This window comes from Lissotriton vulgaris, chromosome 5 (assembly GCF_964263255.1).
Source record: "Lissotriton vulgaris chromosome 5, aLisVul1.2, whole genome shotgun sequence".
NCBI lineage: Eukaryota > Metazoa > Chordata > Amphibia > Caudata > Salamandridae > Lissotriton > Lissotriton vulgaris.
Window position 1 is genome coordinate 714421332 of NC_141693.1, and position 14081 is coordinate 714435412.

Genomic DNA, 14081 nt, shown 5'->3' on the forward strand with positions numbered 1-14081 from the left:
GCGCCTTGAGACCCTCTCGGCTGATTCGCCATGCTTTACAAGTACTTGATTGACTGACTTTATAAGCTACAGAAAGGACCGGAAATAGATTAGTGTTGGGCTGATTGCTTGCATTAAAAACACAAGAAAAACTGTCTGCAGCGGTTATACCCTGCATCAAGGATGAAGGAAACAGATTTAGGGATCATCCTACAAATATTTTTTTATGGATTATACCCAAAACTTTACACTGTGGAAATAAAGGTAGGACTTGTGGTGTGTAATAAACATAAATAGCTATGCTACGAATTCTAGAACAAAATGCTAGAGATCTACTTGATGAGATTACTATAGCCTTATAGCCCGCCGTAGAGGGCTATACCGGATATTAAAGGCCCTCTCCAGCGTTAAAGGCCCCGAGCCGAAGGCGAGGGCCTTTAACAAGGGAGAGGGACTTTAATAGCGGTATAGTCCATCTACGAAGGACTATAAGGCTATTAGAACATCCTCTCACTAGAGTACAGAATGTTCTAACAAAAAAAACAAAGCCTTTTGGGAGCGTGAGGGGATTGGAATCCCCTCAGGTTCCCTGAACCCATTGTTCACAGCCAGAGCTGTGAACAAAGAAACATTGGAATGTTGGAGCTCCAGGCTTATACCAGCCATTATAAGCCCAGAGCACTCCATTGTTTTCAATGGAGCTCCCAACATTCCAATGTTCTAATATAGAAGAAATAGTGGTAGCAGTTATTGTAAGTCTGGTACCTAGAAAAGCTGAGAGGCTGCTATACCATTATAATTTTATTAAACAGTATCCTCTGGGGGGGTTTGGCCAAGATGGCAGATTGAGCAGATGCGTCTCTTCGGGGCTCCTCCGAACCGATCAGGCCCGGGCCATAAACTACAGCATTTTCCCCCCCGCTGAAGCAAAGCAGGGAAAGGGAAACGACATTGAGGCACTGGGGGCCGAGGAAGCGTTGAGTGGCGACAAGCGGAGCAGTGGTGGTAGTCCAGACGCCCGGCGCCATCGGAGACTGGAGGCGCAGTGAAGAGAGCGCCGGAGGCCACCGTCGAGAAATAGGCAGCTCCACCGGGCTGGTTGACGTACTCGACCCCCAGAACAGGCGTATCGGCCCAACAACAGAGCCGGTGGCGCCAAGAGGCCCTGCGGTGACTGAGGGTGCCGAGCGGAACGGCCCAACAGAGGTGCGGATAGCGGCCCGAAGGGCGTAAACCGAGCCCGCGGCTGCGGCCTAGTAGGGGAGGAGCTCCGACAAGCTGCCGCTTGAGCCAGCATGCACTGCGCCACCAATGCTGCCTCTAGCTCTCCCCTCTAGTCGTACGACTCACACGAGGGCCCTGGACACTGGGATCGCATACAGCAGCAGCGGCGACAGTCCCAGGCCACCTAGCTGAAACACAGTGGCGCGGCGGGAATCGTGGCAGGAGACTGCCATTTTGCCCGCCGGGACTCCGGCCTGACGGAAGGGGTGCTCGCAGCCTGGACGGCAGGCCGGGGCCCGGCTGGTCGACCTGGGCAGGGCCCCTCAGAGGAGCGGAGGTGCCGCTTCGCCCCCGCACACCATAGACACAGACTGCCTGCCTTCCCGGCACCTTCGGGATACCGACTCCCCGGTAATTGCCTCTACTTCATAAGGTGAGGAGCAGTTGGGACCCCTCGAGGGCCGGACAGACATGCCCTTTGCAGTGCGCAAGCCCCCGCACAAGAGTTGAACCCCCGAGCGCAGAAGCGTGAGCCGCAAGTGGGCAGCACGGGGCCTGCCCGGGGCCCCATTCTTCACGAGCGACATCTACCTACAGGCCCTCTATTGCAAGTGAGGCACTCCCTGCGCAGAAGTTAGACGCCCCAGTGCGACGCCATACGACGGACAGAAGGCACGTGGGAAGACGGCGAGGGCCGAGACCCCATACAGATAAACAGCGGGTTCGGGATTGCGGGGCAAAGGAAGAAAGGGGACCGCACCCTCCTCGAAACGCTGAACAAGACCCAAAACAAAGGGGACAGAAGCCAGTCGTCCCCGGGCTCCTCCAAAACGCAACAGGACCCAGAGGAGGAAGAGGTGCCCATCACAAGGTCCTTCATGGAGTCTCTCTTCAACTCCCTCCGAGAAGACTTCAGCGCCTTGAAACAAGAAGTGGCAGGCGAGGTCCGAGAGATCAGGAGGGAAGTAGACAGCCTCGGCAAAAGGGTGGCCAGCATAGAGGACACAGGGCGAGCACGGGATAAGGAATTGGAGCAGCTACAGCAGGAAGTTATACGCCTGAAAGAACAACAGCTAGACCTGCAGGCCCACAGCGAAGACCTGGAAAACAGGTCTCGGCGGAATAACATTCGGGTTCGGGGGGTGCCATCCAAAGAAGAGGGCACAGACATGGAGGCGTATCTGCAGGCCCTATTCCGGGACATCCTCGGGGAGCCGGCGGACTTCCCCATCAGAATCGATAGGGCACATAGAGTGGGGCAGGCGAGGCGGGCCCCTGCACCACCCCCCGACATCCTAGCCTTCCTACCTGACTACCCGCTTAAGGAGCGCATCCTCAAGGAAGCACGTAAACGGCAGTCCCTGCAGTTCCGAGGCCACCCAGTGGCCCTCTTTCAGGACCTTTCCTCAATCGCTCTACAAAAACGCAAAGCCTTTAAACCCGCAACAGACTTCCTCAGAAGCAAGGAGGTACAATATGCCTGGGGCCACCCATTTCGGCTTATATTTAGATGGAACTGCACCCTGCACCAACTTCGGTCGTTTCAAGATACATGCTCAGTGCTCGGCCTCACACACGATGACGGAGAGACTCTATTGAGATCGCCAGGACGTGCACCCAGGGATGGCTGGCAACAAGTGGGGAGAAGGCGCTCCTCTGCAGAAAACTCGAAACCTGATGCATGCACTATTCAGTCGGAGCGAGCCAATGCCATCCAGGAGGTGGCTAAAGACACCTCGTCCTTAGAATGATTGATCTCCCGGGGGGAGAACACATTAGCATGATTCAATGGAAGTGGTCCGGGGGAGGTGGGGGGGGTCCCGGGAAGGTGCAGTGGCTGGACGTCCACACAGGTACTCACCACAGCCTGCACCCCCAGAGGGCAGGTCTGCAGGTCTGGGACTACATTCTCTCATGGGGACTTGGGGGAAGTTGAGGTGGGGTATGGGAAGGAGGAGAGATGTTGGGGTGAGAGGGATGGCGGGCGGCGGGGGGTGGTTGGGGCGTGGTGGGTGGGGATGGGATGGTCTGGGTGTTGGGGCTCAGGAGGGGGGGGGCTACTTGTCCACGGGGGGGGGGGGTTGAGTTTTTTTGGTCACTGCATACCCGGTGCAGCGAGTTGCCATCTCGGCTACCCACTTAAGATGTTGCGCCCACTGAATATCCTCTCTCTTAATGTGAGGGGCCTTAATAACCCAATCAAACGCCGAGCGATACTTTTATTATCCAAAGACCATCACCGACTTAAGTCCTGGTCCTTTCCCCTGCAGTTTTTCTCGTCAACAACTAAGAAAGTGGCGGGAGTGGCGATCCTGGTGTCTAGATCCTTTGAGGGCCGGGTTCTGCAGAAGGAGGCGGAGATCAAGGGCAGGATGCTGGTACACCGCTTTCTCATTGCAGGACAGACACTCTTAATGGGCACGATATATGCACCCAACGAGGGACAAGAGAAATTCCTACACACAGCAGTAGAGTCGGCTACAGCTAACACCCAGCCACACTTGCTGCTAGCGGGCGATCTCAACCTAGTCTTTCACAACACAGCAGATAGCTCTGGACAACGTTATGGTCAGGTGGGGGCACTCTCTAAGACAGGCCACACGCACCTCTACGACCTGGGCCTTGTTGATCTATGGAGGCACCTCCACCCACAAGCCACAGCATACACCCACTACTCAGCTGCCCACAAAACTTACGCACGGCTCGATTACTTTCTGTGCTCCTCCCAGCTGGTACCCCGCGCGCAAGACGTTGACATCCTCCTGACTTCCCTGTCGGATCACTCCCCGGTGATGGCCTCCTTCCTCTTCCCACCCACGCCTGGCCCGCAGCGTCATTGGCGCCTATGAGACACCTTGCTCCAGAGCCCCGCCATAGTGGAGCGGATCAAAACTGCCATCACTCAGTTTCTTGTTCATAACGCCAACACAGATACTACCAAGGCCACACAGTGGGCCGCACTCAAGGCGGTCCTCCGGGGAGAATTCATCTCTATCGCCACAGCTAATAATAGAGAACGCGCTCAGAAACGGGCGGAACAGATGCACTAGCACACTGGGGCGGCCCGGGCGTGGTACCAACTTTGTACAGAGAGAAACATGCTGGCGGCCCTGGACCAAGATGTGGCGGAATACGCAGCCCTGCACCTCCGACACGCGTATTACACAGGGGGGGATCGCTGCGGGAAACTCTTGGCGAGTAAACTACGGGAGCAACGCCAAAGGCAGGGCATTAGAACCAACCGGTCCGGTCAGGGCGACCTTGTCACTGATGACGATGCCATCGCCGCGGCTTTTGGGAACTTCTACGGCGACTTATATGCCGCAGACTCGCTTGACATGCAGGCGGGCCAGGATTACCTGGGAGGTGCGCACCTCCCGTCCTTGAACGAAGCGCAGGCGGAGTTCCTTGATCGACCCATAGGTCTGGAGGAGGTGATCTCGGCGATATCTCGCCTCAAACTTGGGAAGTCGCCGGGCCCAGATGGCTACTCGGCGGCCTTCTACAAAACCCTTTGTCATCAGGTGGCCCCATTACTGCGAGATCTCTTCAATATTTTTGATCAGCCTGGTGCCATCCCCGTGGACCTATTGGAGGCGGCGATATCGGTTATACCCAAACCCGGCCGGGACCACACCCGGTGTAGCTCCTACATACCGATTTCCCTTTTAAACATTGACCTTAACCTCTACACGGGCATTCTCGCAAATAGGCTGGCACCCTATATGCAGCAGTTAGTGGAGCCTGATCAAGCAGGTTTCAATCCCCAATGGCAGACCAGCGATAACACTAAACGTGTCCTCCACCTCATAGAGGCTGGGTCGCGGACGAGGCCTGGCTGCATGCTGCTCACCATCGATGCCGAAAAGGCATTTGATAGAGTGTACTGGCCCTATTTGGAGCTGGTCCTGCAGCGATTCGGGGTGGGAGAGACGCTGCGTAACCGCATTTTGAACTGCTATCGCCAGCCTAATGCCACGGTCCGGGTCAATGGGCATACCTCCCGCGCTTCCCAATTGGCAGGGGCACTAGGCAAGGGAGCCCGCTCTCCCCAATCCTGTTTGACCTCTACATAGAGCTGTTAGCACAGCGTATCAGGCACCACAACCTTATCAAAGGCATTCCCTTCGGCGGAGACGTGCATAAGATTAGTCTTTATGCGGACGACATTCTGCTATCTCTGACAGACCCGATGCAATCCCTCCGGGCGCTCTTTATTGAGCTTCATACTTTCACGCTAGCCTCGGGTTTTAAAATTAATATAGAGAAATTGGAGGCCCTGAACATATCCCTGTCACCGGAAGTGTTTGTGGAGGCCAAAAACGAGTTTGATCTGCAATGGTCTGACTCCACTGTCCCCTACCTGGGAGTGCTGTTGGCCCCCATCATTCAGGCCACTACCGAAGTCAATTACGCGAGGCTTCGCTCGCGCCTCAGCGACGAACTTAGGAGGTGGAAGCGACACTCACTTTCCTGGCTGGGACGGATAGCAGCCGCCAAGATGACTCTATTGCCACAGATTCTCTACGTATTTCAGACAATCCCTCTGTGCCCCCCGCAGGCTGGCTTCAGCGGACGCAGTCCGACCTGACTCGCTTTGTCTGGAATGGTCGTCGTCCGCGCTTTAAGCATGCGATTGCAATACTCCCCCCGCGCACGGCAGGGTGGGAGTACCTGATCTCGCCTTATACTATCGGGCAGCACAACTCCGCACTCTCGTGGAGTGGCACCAGCTGGAGTCAGGCAAGCACTGGCTCTTCCAGGACCAAGCCGTGGCGGGCAGGCCCCTTCAGGGGATTCCGTTTCTATCGCGATGCCATAGACCTCCCAATCTATACGCCTCACAGATCACGAGCACTGTATTAGACGTATGGGACAAAGTAGCGGTCATGCACGATCTTACCTCGTTCCCTTCCCAGATGACCCCGCTTTTTGATAACCCAGACTTCTCCCCGGGTCTGGACCCCAGGGGATTTGTAACTTGGAGACGTTCGCCATGTAGAGCTCTGGGAGACCTGTTCGATCTAAATGGCATCCTTCCATTTCAGAAGGTGAAGGAGGACTATGGCATACCAGAAGCTGACCGTCTGCCCTATCTGCAGGTCCAACACTGGGCCTTACAGCCGGCGGTCAAACCCGGCGCCCATCGCTTCCTCACCCCGTATGAAAAGTGGCTAATGACACGCACCTCAGACAAGAAATTGATTTCCGACCTGTACCAGCACCTCCTCCTCACCAACATACACACATACAACGCAGTGCAGGCCAGGTGGGAGAGAGACTTAGGGAGACAACTCACGCGCAAAGAATGGGAAGGCATATACCATAGAGCCAGGCACTCCGCCTACCACACTGGCCTCACCGAAACCCTGACCAAAGTGGCCACCTACTGGTACCACACACCGGATCGCCTACACCGATGGGACCCCCGCATTAGTGATCGCTGCTGGAGAGGATGCGGGGAACTTGGCACACTAGAGCAATTACTGTGGAGTTGTGACCGCTTACGACCCTATTGGAACTCGATCCTAGATGAAGTAGACTCCCATTTGGACACCCAACTTCCCAGATTCCCCGCTTATGTTCTGCTTGGACTGCCTAACGCTTTGATGTACCCCTTGAAGGCCAGGAGAGGGAGACTCATAGCAATTGCGCTGGGGGCAGCCGTCCAGAACATTGTGGCGCACTGGAGGACTACTCAACCTCCCCCATACACTGGCTGGCTCCACAGCCTGTGGATGATACTACGGATGGAGAAGCTGACACTAACGAAAGAGGGGAGGGGAGAGGACTTTGCAGAGCTTTGGCGGCCATTTTTGACTCTACTCAAGGGAGAGTTTAGGGAATTGAGCTGCCCACGCTATCTGCGCTTGCTACGCCTCGCCGACACTTCACTTATGGAACCTAAAGCCCAACCGTGCAGGCGTAAACCAAGGGCTGATGTCTGACCTACGGCCTCATCGTGGTGATCTCCTTTTACCTATTCTTTTGTTTTGTGGACAAGGAGAGTGGGTGGGGGGGGGGTGGGGGTTGGGTGCTTTCAGGTCCTGGTTTCCCCGCTGCAAGGCCCTACCCTTACAACATTGTCAGTATAATTACTATCTTACGCCAGGGGTTTATGCAACACGACTTAGTACTATTGCATCTGATGGGAAAATGTGGCCTATTTGTTTTTCTCTGTTCTGAAAACTCAATAAAAGATTTAAACCATAAACAGTATCCTCTGTATTGGCCCCAATAATGATTAAAGGTGATTAAGGGAATTGTTGACAAACAGAGAATACTACAGTTATGGAATAACAACAACAATTGTAGTCTTTTTGAAAAACAGATATGGCTCCCGATAAAAAAGTGGCACGTATAGACCAATTTCATTAATGAAAACAGATGCCAAGATCAACTTGAACATTCTAGCCACCATGTTTGCTAAGGTATAGAGCAACTAGTTTCCTGCGTCCAACATGGATTCATACTGAGCAGAGACACAACAATGCATACCAATTATGCAATAAAAAATGTTCGATGTCACTGATGTAAACAGAAGAAAGGTAAGTATGATACTGCTGGATGCTGAAAATATAATGTAAATAAGATTTGTAAAGCGCAACTAATGCCCGAAGACGACTTGGCGTTGTTAGAGTAGAGGCAAGTATGACAGAGGATACACTAAAAGGTGGACTGAAAGCAGAGGAATAGTTTATCGTTTTTTTTAAATTATGCATTTTGTGTAAATAGTCTGGTTTTTACGTTTTTTCTGAAACTCAGCAGGAAGGGGGCAGTTTTTAACGAAAATTCCAAAGTCGTTCTGTTGATCTAAAGAAACTCTTCCTTCCCCAAGATCTAAAGAAACTCTTTCCTCCCCAAGAGGCCTTCTTTAAGGGGGTGACCACTAGGTTCTTGGCCAAGCCTGACCACAGTGTTCTTGGTGGAACGTACCACTTCAGTTTATTCCTGAATTGTTCTTGCCGCATCCCCTGTAGAGATTTAAAGGCCAGACAGAGTGCCTTAAACCTACATCTCGGTCTTACCGGCAACCAATACAGATTTTTTATAGCTTCTCTTGCTGAAGTGTTTTTTTGAATTTTAAAAATGAGGAGCCTGTTGACCAGCCCTGAGTTGAGGGTGAGGTAAAGACTATTACAATAGTCAAATTGCGTTAGGACCAACACCATGGTAACTGTTTTCAAAAGATCAACAGGTATATATTTTTTTATTTTGTTGATTAGTTTCATAGAACAAAAAGAAGCCAAGGTTATTTTTCTGATTTGTTCTTTGAATTTAGGTTCCCTGTCTAGGGTGATACCAAGATCCTTTACTTTGGCGGAAGGTGTGGGTAATGTATCCAGTTCTGGCGTCCACCAATCGGGCGTCCAGAGGGAGGTTTTTTTTCCAAAGATAATAACCTCGGTTTTAGATGCTAATTGTCTAAGAGATGAAACGAATAGACAGATAGTTACAGAAGTGACATATCTAGGTTGTTAAAATAAGTGGCAACTTTGAATGCATTTTTTATCTTAATTATACCGAGATTCTTAGGAAATGTACACGTCTATTACACAACTGGCATCGTTTATCTATCTCATTAAGAGGTTGCTGCAATAAAGTAAAAATGTATACTTTACCAAAGTTTTTATACCTATTTAGATCAATATAGCATCTGACCCCAACATGTTTTTCCAAAAACCTTAAACTAATATAACTAGTTTTATATGCAGGTATCGAAAACCCAACAGAGCAATTTGATTTACCAAACTACCGATATAAAAAGAGCTCCCTGACTTTAAGTGTTAATTTTGGGCTACTATGGTTCAAAGAATGACTTGTTTACTAATGGAAACACCCTCAGATCGTTTTCGTTCCTATGTTTCAGATGGCTCTAGGGCCAAATCCCAACAAACATTTACTAAAATATTTTGATCCTAACTATGTTAAAAGAGTACAATTTAAGGTGAAAAAAGGTGTAAGATGGGGGGGGGGGAGATCTTCCAGCCAGTAAGACATTACAGTTATTAATAAATATACCCCACTCCGACGTAAATCGTCTTTCTCAAAGATATTAAGGGACAGTCGTTTCTAATAAATGGGTTTCTAATTGGTTCAAAGAATGTGGGCATCTTTTTTAAATAGGACGTTTAAAACAATCTGGGATCTACAGGAGGAACTTACTATTTCAAGATACTATCGTTTACAATTGTTTTAAATGTCTACAAATTACAGGGTTTTTTAGTAAATTGGGCAAGGTTAAAACAGGAATGAATAATATCAGCATAATGGATAGGTAAAAAAGATTAGAGATGTTAACAAGCATTTTCTTGATAGTCTTGATAATAGGACCCAGACGGCAAGCATATAGGCAGAAGAAATTGGAAATAAGAGTGCAAAATGTACAAGAGCCTATGGATATTGGAAATTCAAACTTCAGGTTTGCTAACTTTCTCCTACAATTTAAGGTTCTGAACAGCTGTACAGACGATGGATAAACAGGGACTAACTCTAAATGCTCCAGATGCCAACTGGAAGAGGCCGATGATTTATATATGTTTTCTAATCACAATAAATTGATTCACTTCTGGACAGAGGGGTCTAAAGCAATATGTAACATCATCCAGCAAGATGTGGTAATTTCTGTCAAAAATATAATGCTGGATTTGGAAATCTATACCATGAGAGGCTGCATTTATGTATACCACTGCAATTATGGCTCAGCAATGTATAGCTCAGGATTGGTTCAACTCTGTACCACCAAATTTAAAATGGTAAATGGTAGGGTCCCCTATGGCACTACTATGAACTTGAAAGAGCAGTCCGATTGGTGAGCGAAAAGGAAAGAAACCAATATTTTTAAACATGGGGACCACTGATGGAAAGTCAAAAAAACATACTTATTTATTTTATTTATTTAGAAAGGTTTTATATAGCGCTGGCTACACACATCAGTATCAGAGCGCTTCATATCAGTTTGAAGATAATACAGTTGCAAAGTATTAGAAGAAATGCACATAGTAAAGTAAAGAAAATACAGTAAAAAATGCAGCATTCAGACAAGATAAATATAGAAAACACAATAAACATATGGTTTGCATTGGCAAATAAGTGACAGAGGCATTCAATTGCAGACAAAAGTAACAGGAATATACACGTTTTTAAACAGCAACAGGAGGTCAGCTAGATGGTCAGAATATATGGGGAGTACGTTTGGAGTGAAAGGAGGTGTGAAGGAATGGAGGGATGGGGTAAGGGAGAGGAGGAGGGGAAGAAAGTGTAGGGAGGAAGGAGGGCAAGTAAAGTCAAAGGGGGGGGAAATGAGGAAGGGATAAAGGAGAGGGTAAAGCATGTGAGAAGAGAGAAGATTTTAAGGGCCCCAATATTTGTTAAGCAGGAAAAGTTTGAGGTATTTTTTGAAGCAGAAGTACAAGGGGTTACAGCGTAAATCTATAGGGAGAGCGTTCCAGATGTTAGGAGCATTACCAGAGAAGGAACGAGATTGTGAGGTTTTCTTTTTTAGCAGAGAGTGGACGAGGAGGAGAGTGTTGGTGCTTCTCGTCGGACGGGAGCAACCCGCTATTTTGAGTTTACTAGAGAGGTAGATTGGAGACTTTAGTTGAAGGGCTTTGTGTGTAATTCAGGCAATTTTGTAGGCGGATCTGCCTTCGATAGGAAGGCATTTATGGACTTTAAGGGCAGGAGAGATGCGGTCAAAATGCCTAGTGTCTGTTATAAGCCTGGCCGCAAGGTGGAGTATAGTTTTGAGGAGGCAAGGTGGACTTTGGGGGTTCCGGAGAGGATATCGTTGCCGTAGTCAATTTTCAAGAGGACTAGAGATTGGACTACTGATTTGAGTTGGCGGAGCGTGAAAAGTGCTCCTTTAGCAGAGTTTTTTATATGGGAATTGAGAGAAAGCTTATTGTCATAGGTAATGCCCAGAGACATAACTGATTTGGATAGGGAGAGTGGGCAGTTGAGGGCATTAAGGTCAGAGATCCAAGATTGGATAGGGAGTGAATTGTTTTTAGGGGAGAAAATAATAATTTCAGTTTTGTTAGGGTTGAGTTTGAGATGGTTGGAGTGGAACCAGGATTGTATCTTAGTCAGGGTGTTGTTTAGATGCAAGACATCAGAGTAGGATTTAATTTTATAGTATAGATGGGTGTCATCGGCATATAGCCGGTAGTTAACTCCGGATTGTTTTAGTATGGCAGTGAGGGGTCCCATAAAGAGGTTGAAGAGTGCTGGAGAGAGAATAGAACCTTGGGGAACACCAAGAGAGACATGAGAGGGGTTAGAGAGACAATTTTGGATTTTGATTTGTTGAGTTCTATGTTGAAAGTAGGAATTGAACCAGTTAAGGACAGGGCCATTAAGGCCAAACAACAATTGAGTGTGGTAACTGTATCAAATGCAGCAGAGAAGTCGAGGAGAATGAGTAGGAAGGACTCACCCTTATCCAGAGTGTGGTGGATGTCATCAACAATTTTTAGCAATGCAGTTTCTGTGCTACGGCCTTTACGGAAGCCGGATTGTAAAGGCTCAAGAAGGTTGAAAGTGTCAATGTGTTTGTCAAGTTGGAGTAGGGCACATTTTTCAAGGGCTTTGGGAAGGAGGGGAGGTTAGAGATAGGTCGGAGGTTGTTAGTGTCGTCAGGATCGGCTTTAGGGTTTTTCAGAATGGGAGTGATTTGTCCGAGTTGGAGGGAGACAGGGACACACCCCAAGCTAAGGAAGGAGATGATAATATTGGTCCAGTATGGGACAATGACATGTTTAAGATCTTGGACAAGGTTAGAAGGGAGAGGGTCTTTAGTGTGAGATGACCGTTTTAGTTTAGACAAGATATTAGAGACTTCAAGTTCGGATACAGGGTGGAAATTATACTACAAGGCTTTGTTTTAAAGTTGTGGGTGGGAGGGGTTGGTTTCAGGTGCAATTGCGGTAGGAAGGTATGAGAAGGAAACGGGGGCAGGATGATTAAGGAGGGAAGTACAGGAGTAGCGTCAGGGGTACCTTGACAGTTTAGAGGGATCTGAATGTGAGCGAAAGATTGATCTATCTTGGCAATTTCTTTAGAGAAGAAGTTCGCAATTTCTTCACATTTGATAGTGGAGGCCGTAAGCCTGAGGGGGGTAGTGGAGGTTTGTTTTCTAACAATGTTGAACAGTTCTCTAGGCCTATTTCTGGCACTAGAGAGTTGCAAATGAAAAAAAGATGCCTTTTCATTAAAAATGTGTTTCTTGTAGGAAGATCTGGCAGCTCTGAGAAGGGCGAGCTGGGAGGGAGAAGGGTATAGTCTCCAGATTCTTTCAGTCATTCTGAGAGCACGTCTTTCTTTGTTGGGGTCAGAGTTGAACCAAGATGTGGAGGGGATCTTTTTTAGAGTTTTTAGTTTGGGCAGGACAATTTGATCTAAAACCTAAAGACCGATTTATTGAAATGTTCGGTGAGCTCATTGGCGTTAAGAGAAAGAGGGGTGAGACGAAGTTGAGCTTGGAGTTTGGACTCTAATACTCAAGGGGGGATAGAGTGATGTTTCTAGTTAATTTCACAGTTTTGGTGTTTTTAGGTGGGAGGATCGGGGCCAAGGGGGAGATTGTGAACAGAATGAGGTGGTGATCTGACCAGTCAATAGGGATGATGTTGGAAAGGGAGGCCAAGTCATTGTTAGAGATGATGACATCAAGAATGGTGCCTTTGGAATGAGTTGGGGAAAGGCAGAGTTGTTGGAGGTCGTTAATCTCTAGAAGGTTAGAGAGAAGGTTAACTGATGGTTTCTCTGGTTCATTCTAGTGGAGATTGAGATCTCCAAGGAAGAGATTTTTGGAGATAGAGGATTGAGTAAGAAGGTCGGATAATTTGTCTACACTTTGAATATGTAAAGCGCTCTGATACCCTCACGGGTCAAGTTCGCGCTCTATAAAACCTTAGAATAAATAAATGAATAAATACATAAAGTGAGGAGTGTCACCAGGAGGGTAGTATATATTGTGTAGGTGAATCAGGAAGCAGCTTGAACTTTAAGATCGGCACTGAGTTATTCAAAAGTTGAGTAGTCCTTCAACTCTTTTGAAGGCCCTAGTTCCATTCCCCCAGATATGTTAGCAGCCGAAGTGGTGGTATTGCCGAAACCGGGTAAAAAACCCACGCATTGCTCTGGGTTCCGCCCTATTTCATTACTGAACCTTGACCTGAAGCTCTTCACTGGCATTCTTGCTGAGCGTCTTGGTCCCTGCTTGCCTGGGATTTTAGAGCCAGACCAATCGGGTTTTGTGCCCAACCGAGAATGCAGTGATAACACCAAGCGGGTACTCCATTTGATAGACAAAGCACATTTTCAGGCCTCGGATTCCGCACTGCTAGGCATCGACGCTGAAAAGGCATTTGACCGCGTAGACTGGACCTATCTATAGAGAGTCCTGATGCGTTTTCGGCTGGGCGATCGCTTTCGGTCTTGGGTTGCCTGCTGTTACCACCACCCCCAAGTTCGAGTCCGGTTGGGTGGCCTTCGTTCGAACCCGTTCGAAATTCAACGAGGCACAAGACAAGGGTGTCCCCTTTCCCCCCTCCTGTTCGCCCCGTAAATAGAGCCCCTGGCGCAGAAGGTCCGGGACAACCCTCGAAATTCGGGGCATCACTTTTGGTCGCGAACCCCACACAATAAGCCTTTATGCCGATGACGTAATAGCTGCTCTCGACCATCCCGGCTGCTTTATACCCGCCTTTATGGAGGAGCTTGACTCGTTCGGTTCTGTCTCGGGATTCCGAATTAACAGGGGGAAATCTCTGATATTACCTTTGGGCAAAAACGCACATCCCGTCGACCCTGTCGTTGGGCAGGAGAGTGGTCTCCAGCTCACCACACAACTCCCCTACCTGGGAATCCCCTTT

General features: G+C 48.8%; 1 protein-coding gene across 1 annotated transcript in view; it reads right to left on the minus strand.

Moving 5' to 3' along the window:
* Positions 1–14081, minus strand: part of ZSWIM8 (zinc finger SWIM-type containing 8) — a 2802584-nt gene that overhangs the window by 590847 nt on the left and 2197656 nt on the right. The gene's annotated exons all lie outside the window — the stretch shown is intronic.